Here is an 8,946-nt window from a genome sequence, read left to right as displayed (position 1 = left end):
CTTAATATTTGCTGTAACCTCAGTTTCCTGGAGCTGGAGCGCTCCCTTAAATAATTTACAGCTCTAAAAGTGAGATAAGACTATCTCCAGTTCTGGCTTTGTTGTGTGTCCTGGGTTATTCTAAACCACTTTCTGCAAGGGACATCCATCATTACAGACCCAGCTTTACCTTCATCCCACATAGCCATCTGAGAGCCAGCGACTGGAAAGAATGCCAGAACTGGAGATAGTCTGATGTCATTTTAATGATTGTAAATTATTTAAAGAAGAATACCACAGCCAGAGTCCCAGTCACTTGAAAGTGTTTGCTAAAATGTCTAAGAGGTCTTGAGTGACAATCTCTAGTACACACACGCAATGAAAATAAGGTTAATGACTCTCATCTGAGAGGGAAGAAGTACATAGGGCAGGAGAGCAATTGTTCAATTTTACGCTGCAGGACTCTCGGTAAAGAAGGGAACGACTCCACTCAGGAACGACTTCATTAATTTTTGCTACGTTCCAGTAGCATTAATAAGATCAATGGTATTAAAAGCAATAAAACACCCAGTCTACCTAGGACCCCAAATTTTACCTGCTCCACTCAACGTACTAACTTCAGCTGACATCACCGGTATCTAGCATCAGATTTGCTGGGGTCCAGGGGGCAGAGAAGTTCCAGAAGCTGCCAAAACTGTTTTGCTGCAGCTAGAAAGGAAGCAAGAAGGGAAGAATTATGAGAACAGTAACAACTGTTGTGATAGATTTGGATATGAAACTGCCTTGGCAGCTGTGACCCTAGACTGAGCTTAGTGGTGGGCAGTGGGGAGCTTCCTAACCCAGAGGGTAAGAAGGTAGAGAAGCACCACAAAGAGCATCAAGCTGACGTCTTGCCTCAGGAACCGAAATGGCTTGGACTGTGATCTTTTCAACTGCCTTCTCCAAAAGGAAATTTTGAAGACAGTGCAGTAACTGAAAAGACATTGGCAATGTCAAGAAATGCTTTCTATGCATTATTACAAACTCTTTCACCACAAATTACAGCATGTGTCTTCTCTGCCATGCAGGCATTATCTCATCTCTTTAAAAGATGGGTAGGTTCAGCCACAAAGAGGTCGTATCCAAAGTTACATACAGAGCTGGGAATTAGGACCCATCAAGTTGCACTACGGCAATGTAAGACATGGTATCCGTTGACTTCAGTGGGAAGCCCAGCATTAAAAAAAAAAGATGACCTATTGTCATTTGAGTTTTCCACTTCCACACATGTGCTCAGGGCACTATATATTGGCTCCAGGTCCCCAAACCATGGGAAATGGTAGGCTTCCTGCACGGCTGCTTCGGTTGTGTTCCTCATTTCAGGCCATTGTTCCAGACTGTATCTTTTGTTTGGGCCTTGGCAGGCAGTAAGACAGAGAATGCTAATGAATGTCTTCGCTCCGAGCACAATATAAGAGAGGCATCTCATTTTCATTTTCTTTCCTGTGAGTCTTGAGTTTTAAACTTGAGCTGTGCAATGGAAATGAAATTCCCCTTAAAATGATGGGCTCTCCCCTTTGTGCAGATAGTTGAAAGACACTGGATAAGCCACTTCTCAGGCAAACCCACACAGCCTTAAACGTTAGAGAGCAATACAGACATGCAATTTACTGTTGCAGAATGGAAACTGTTGGATATTTATTGGTAAAAATAGAAAATTCCTCTTCTACAATTTAGACCTCAAGTACCAGTCATACTTAGAGATTTGATACAGGTGATTGTGTTGCTTCAGAATTGGTAGGAGAAGCTGGCATCATCATAACAACACCTCCAGCTTCAGTTTGTTTCACCTAAATTTTTACCTCAAGAATCATGGGTGATTTCCTGACATTTGGAGAGGTTCTCAGTGGTGGTTGTCAGCATCACCCTCAGCAACCCTGTTTATCCCAAATCTGCAAAGTAAGAGAGTCTCTTTTATATGTATATATACATTTCATCCGGCCTGGCAGAAGTCAGTTTATCCTGGACTGATCATACTTGTCTGGTGTAAGCAGAACTCCTAGCTTTCTAAAATTCTCAGGAAATGCAACCAGGAGTTTGATGCCTAATTAAATCATCTCCCCCAGATTTCTGGCCCTCTGCTGGCTGAGATTTTCAGAAAGTGTGCAAAGAATGGATTTGACTTTCAGCAGGCAGTGTTGAGCATCCGCAGCCACCACCGCCTCCCAGGGAGCTCCTGCCTGTTTGACAGTTTTGAAAATCATCAAGTCATTAAGCTACTATTTAAATTAAGAGCAAGGACCTAATTTTAGGTACCTATATCTGAAATCTGTGTGCACTCATTGCCATCATTTCAAAATTCCTCGCACTAGGGACAGAACAGGACTTCCTCAATCCTAACTTCATACATCAGCTCACATAGTCTTGACCATCCCCTTTTGGTTCCTTTTCTTAGTGAAGTTGTCCGTGCCCACCCCTTTCCTGAGTCTTAAAATAAAATAAACATCTTGGTGATTTGCATTTATGTGTAGATAGTCTGTGTGTATGTGCGTACACATATGCTTGCACATGTGCATATCTAAATCAAAGTACTTAAGCTTTACTGTGTCTTAATACATATTGTATATCGTCAGTGGAAGTTTTCACTGTGTTCATAGAAAGGTGTGTGTGTCTCTGTGTGAGTGTATGAGAGAGAAAGAAAGAGCAAGAGAGACAGACGGAGAGAGGGAGAGAGAGTGCACCAGGAATTATCTATGCATAAAGAAATTAAAAGAGAATATTTTTCCAGAGCAATTGAAGCCCATCTCCTGAACAATGACGACAGCTCCTCATTTTCGACAACAATAGAGGGCACGTAGGAGTCAGCTCATTAGAATATCTGTGGCTCTTTTCTGTTCTCTCTGCATTAAGCCCCCATAATGTCAGTTGTCACTTATTAATGACAATTAACTAGTAATCAGCAGTGAGACTCTTCGAGGTGGTCCTTGCCTGACAGGTGAAGAAAGAGAACATTGCGTAGTGCCATGCAGTGACATGGAACCTTCAAAGGGAGCACGGCATTTCCATAAATTATTTCAGAAAGAAATTTTCTTTTAGACATTCTCTTTAAAGCATTAGGATCTTTAACCCTAGAAGGACTATACAGTTGCAGCTGTCCTCCCTCCCCCCCTCCCCTTATCGCTAGTATTGGATAAAATTGGAAGGCAGCCTGATCTGTCATGTAACCCAATTCCCATCTGGGGCTGGAATAGCTATCAACCCACTCTGCTGAAACTATAAATACCTTCCCTTGATACTCAACCTTAAGTGCTCACTTAAAATGATGCCCAGATATCAATAGTGAAGTTGCCAACTGAGAGCAGCTAGGTGGATGGCCAGTAGAGACTGCGACACATCTATTATGATGTCTTTAAAAATTAAATGACTCGCAAGCGCTCAATTTATGTACATGTGTAGCCTATGAAATTGCACCATCTTTTCCCCTGTTTCTGATGGCTTTTACACCCACTTGTTATGTCTCGTCTTAAATGAGATGGCAGCTACTGTTACTGTGTGTTTTTACAGCAACCAGCATACTCAGGGCCCTGGACCCTGATTGCTATTGCAATACAAACTGGATGTAGTTATTGCTCTTAGAAAGGCTGAAGTGGGAAAAAAACCCAACCACCAGCCACAAAACCACCATTAAGTTTCCCGCATGCAAAGCTTTCCTCTTTGCTCCTCTCCCCGTCTTATGCAACAGCAGGTAAAGAGCACTCACCATCACACTTCATTCAAACTGTTTGCTCAGGCTTCCCTCCTTATCTCTCTTCCTTCTCCCTCATCCTCCAGCTTTTGAACAGGCAGTCCTGTGAAGTCTTTACATTGAATACTTCAGCTGTCCACTACAAAACCTTGTTTCCTTCCCGAGACAAATTCAGCCTCATTCCATGTTTTTTGCAAGAGGTCAGAGAGGTTCCCAAACATCACTCAGGCATGCTCCTATCTCCCAGCACAGAGCCCCTTTGAGCTTTACCTAGCTAGGTCCCCTTTTGTTTCCTAACAGGCAAACAGGCCTTCCAGCCTTTCCCTTTTCACCCCTCTCAGTCCTAGCTTTCAAAACCCCTGCCGTCTGCTCTTGCTAATAGCAATTATTCTGCTATCATTTCTTTCTCCCATCTTTTCCTTCTTCTCACAGTGGATCTCCAAGCTCCAATTCTTTTTTGTGCTGCTTTTACCCTTCTGATGGCTGCTGATCGTTAGACTCTGTTCTTAGTCGTTCCTCGGTCTTATTTCTTCTTTGCACTTTTCCAGATTCCCAGTTGTCAAAGCACACTTTAAAAATGTGAAATGTGACACTCACCAACCCCCAAAACTCGGGCGGAGGATCCCCATGCAATGTTAAGTCTAGACCTGCTGCCTTTTTTAGAGCAAAGCTATCTAATTTTTCACATTATCCCACCACAGAAAAGTAGTGATAAGAAATAGTAGAGACAGTTAATGCTAAATGCTACAAACTTTAGCAAGATAGCACTTTAGAGGCAGCTAAGAATACAACTCTCCCTTGAACATAAAGACACACATGACTGCAAAAAGAAATGTGCTATACAGTGCATCCTTGAACCACATTTTATCATCATGCTACACACTCGGATACTACTATATATAATTATTAATACAGCATGCCCATTGCAAACATGCTGAGTGTGTTTGACCTTGGACTGCCAAGTAATATACCAATTGTGGGCAGTGTCTGAGGCTGCAGTGTTTTTTAGAGACAGCATTTGCACGTTAATAAACTTAAAGCTTGTTTACTGTGAGAATTTTCCGGTTAAACCATTATAGTTAGACTGGTAGCATTAGGCAGTTTCCCTGCCACAGCAGCCCTGGGCAGTTTTTCTTATTACAGAATAAAAGTGGCTTTTTCCAGTTTGGCTTAAATTGCTTCCACAGTACTTCAGTCTAAATTGAAAAAAAGTCCAGAATGAAAATGCCTAGGGAGTGACTTATACCAGTGAGAAAAGCCATTAATGAATCTCACATCCTACCTAAAACGGGTCTAGCTTTCCCTTGGAACACGGGATGAACAGAAGTGATCTACTACACAACTTTTTCACCTTTGTAAGTACTAAGCAATGAGATGTCAAAGACCCTGAAGCCAAAGGGCAGCGTTTTCAAGAGCCGCTTCTTGTCTTGCCAGGCATAGTGGGTTAAGCTGAAGTGAAGAGGTCGTCTGAAAACATAAAACTTTGTACCCCTTTATCAAGATCAAAATCCCCTGCTATCGCGTTCCTCTCCCTCCCAGACCGCCCTCAAACTCCTTGCAGAACGATGGTGAATTGCAGAGCCACTCTGCCAGTTCTCCTTGCTATGCTGGAGACCGAGGGGAGAGCGAGGAGAAGAGGATGTTCTTGACACTGAGCCTGTAGCAGTGCTTCCATGAGTTCCACTAGTGAACTTACTTGAAAGAAACTGCTTGCTCTTAGCTATTGGATCGTCCATCCCAGATTATATTGGACTGAACTCAACTACTTAGTCTGATTATAAACTTTCTGGGGAGTAAGGAACTGTGCCTGAGAGCATGCTTTAGTGGCTAAACCTCTACCTGCTGGTCAGGAGCTTTGAGCACTATTTCTGACTACATGATTTTTAGCATGCTGCTTTCCGGATTCCACCATCACGTGCGTCATCTTTTGGGTAGGAACTACGGGCACCACCCCACTTCTGTGCTTCACAGACAAGCTCTAATACAAACTTCAACTTGCACACATTCTACGGAGGCGGCTTTGGACAAGTTGCCGTATGTACCAAGAGAGATGACTTCCACCTGCATGACCCTGAAGGTTGGCCTATATTTGCCTAATGCGTCCCATCAGCCCTTAGGATTTCATAATGTATGCTGTTCTGAGCAAATGAATCAGCTCTGGACTCCTACAAGAGCAGATGGGTTGCAGGCAACCAGGCTCCAACCCTCCTTCCTCAAGTGACCACGTGGCGTTTAGCCGCAGGTGTCCTACATCTGACAAGCCCGGTCAGGCACCTGTCAGGCTTTAACCTGCATCTTCAGACAATGCTGACACAACCACTCTGGACAGAAGTACAGTGCACTGTCACTATATTAAATTTGTTCAGAATTATGCTGTACTGATGGTCACCCCATTGTGCCCTGAACAATTTATTTAGAGAAATGCTTCTTTAAAAAGAACGAATAATTTTAACAGCTAATCCTCCCCTGCATTTTTTACACTAAGAAGTTTATCCAGAAGTAAAAACCATAAAAATCCTGACAACCTGGCCATAGCTAATCAAATTTAAACTTCGTATTTTTTACAGGGAAGGGAAAAAACCAGAGGTAACAACTACAGTAGTTAGGATAAAAACTTACTAGACATGTTTTGACCATGCTGACCCTGATTCAGCAGGTCACTAGACAGGACTGGAGAGAGGAGTGTAAAAAAAGTGATCTTCACAACAGAGTAACTGGAGCTTCTCATTCTCAGCTTTTATAATCATCACCTGTTCTAATATTGGTTGTCTGAAAATAAACAGGCCCGTTAGCCATGTATCAGTGTTTGCAGTTCTGATCTCTTGGTGCTCAACTATTCTAAGATCAGTTTTGCTACATCACTAGTCAAAAACCCAAACCTAATGAAGATGCTGGCTAAAGAAGCACGTTTCATATATGAGACTAACCTCAGGTAATCTGCATCATCTAAACAGACTTGTAAAGTGTTCTCCTTTTTTACAATACACCCAGTTTTGGCTATCAATATTTTCACTTAGCTACGATATCACCTTTTACTTAGAAGAGCATCTTTCATCCCAAAATGTGGTCACTCCACCTACCTGTAGGACGAAGGAGACTACACAGTGATGAAGAGAAACTATGCAAAGCCACATGAAACATTATGAGAAGAAACTCAATCAGAACAGCAGGGAAAACAAAAATTTGGAAGAATCGTATTATCTAGATTAGTATCTGGCCCGTAAATTGGGGTTAGCATTCTATTCTCATACACGGACAGAAAAGGACCCTGCTTTTAAATTTCAGTGAACAGATGGTGAAAACCCACTTCCTGCTACTTTCATGCTGGGAGAGTAACTCAATACCGCATCAGCCAGGAGACTGACACCTACAGAGCTGCGAGAACACTCCACATGGAAACTGGCCTCTCCTTGGAGGTCACCTAACCAGGACCCCTGCCATATTATTCAGAGACTATCACACGCTCAAATCTGAGATGGCGTTGGAAATTGCAGGCAGAAGCTGATGCAGCGTGCCTTGATTAGTCTAATGCAAGATAATGTGTATATTTTTATGCCTTTCTACTTAATTGCAATTGCATTTTAGCGGCCTCCATGATCAGGACAGATTATGTTTGGTGTCATTATTACCAGCGTAACTACCCAGAGAAAGCCATAACAAAGTTATGTTGCAGAAGACATTAGTGAATATCCCACCAAATGCTATTAAAAAAGAAAAAAAAAGTCATTTCATTCGGGACTAATGTCATCAGTACACAGATCTCTCAGATTTGCAGTGGTTTGCATCAGCTTCAAAACAGCAATACAGAAAAATGCACAGCAGCAGCAATCAAATCTGTGAAACAGACAAACCGAGACCTTCCCCTCTGAGAACAGATACAAGCAAGCAGGTGAACACCAGCAATGTAATGCTGAAAAAAAGTCGCTTTATACATCTCTGAAAAGAATCAGACACAATGGATTTTGACTACGTCACAAAACAGATATACAGGCTTACAGAGACTACTACGGGTTTTAAGGCTCTTACATCCCCCTTCTTCAAGACCAGTCCTGAAAGGCTATGTGGTCTCTTCCACGTAGGAGCTTTAGTAGCTACCAGTAGAACAGCACAAACTTACCTTTGTTGAAATCTTATTGAAATAAAGAAGAAATAAACCTGCAAACCAACTTTGAGGAAAAGAATAACTCCCGTTTAAACTGTGCAATTTTTTTTTTAAAAGGAAATTTTTCGGAAATACGATATTCAAACAAAAGTGGCAAAAATCCAAAGAATAAAGATCATACTGTCGCTGTGCCTCATTTTGTTAAGCAAGTGAAACATTAGAGCCCTCAAATTTTCATCTACTTCATATTTCAGTCTTAGAAAGTGTTACATCAGCATAGTCGCCAGGTAAAGCTGCTAGTTTGTTCTAAATGGACTTTCTTCAGACACTGGCACAGATGATGAGTGATTGTCCAATTCTGAAGCTATCAGAACTGAACGGATTTAGCAATGTCATAAACACCTCTCGAGGGAGTCACCTGGTGTTGAGAAGTCACTTTACATGCCGTGTTTCAAAATGAGTTTTAATGGATTTACATTAGATTCAAACTCACTTTAGAGCTATTATTTCTCCCTTTCAACCTTTTCACCCACTGCTGCAATGTAATACAGCATATTCTATAATCACATGTTTGCAGGCCCGTGGTAAAGTAAACAAAACTTCAAAGGGTTGTTATTTAAAGACTCTGTATTACAGCCGTAGGCCTGACTGTTATTCTTCCTCACCACCCCTAGGGCCCGAAGTACATAATCATCCAGTAATTGAACTGAAATGTCTAAATGGCTCGATCCCCTGAAGGACATAGGTAGTTAGCAGCAAAGAAAGTAAGGGACGTTTGAAAAAAACCTCATGGCACTTTCCTGCACTACTTAGAAATACTATGTAAATGTAACTGACCTGGACCTGCTAGGCTCTTGCAGAAAACAGAACAACGCATGGGTATTTCTGGGATCGTAACGAAAGTAAAGATTAAATGTAGAACTGTGCTGTATTTGGAAGCAAAGGTCTTACATTCGAATTACTTTCAGAAGAATTGAGAAGAAGGAGCAGAAATATACGTATGTACACAGAAGCATACGTAACACAATAGTTTCACTAATACCATGTGAAAGCAAACCCCTCTAGGTCCTCATATTTAACAGCCCCTCCAAAAAGCAGATCCCAGGCTTTCATACACTGTAACTGTCAAAGCACTCAGGAG

The sequence above is a fragment of the Gymnogyps californianus genome, chromosome 2 (assembly GCF_018139145.2).
Source record: "Gymnogyps californianus isolate 813 chromosome 2, ASM1813914v2, whole genome shotgun sequence".
Classification (NCBI taxonomy): Eukaryota; Metazoa; Chordata; class Aves; order Accipitriformes; family Cathartidae; genus Gymnogyps; species Gymnogyps californianus.
This window is presented reverse-complemented; position numbering follows the sequence as displayed.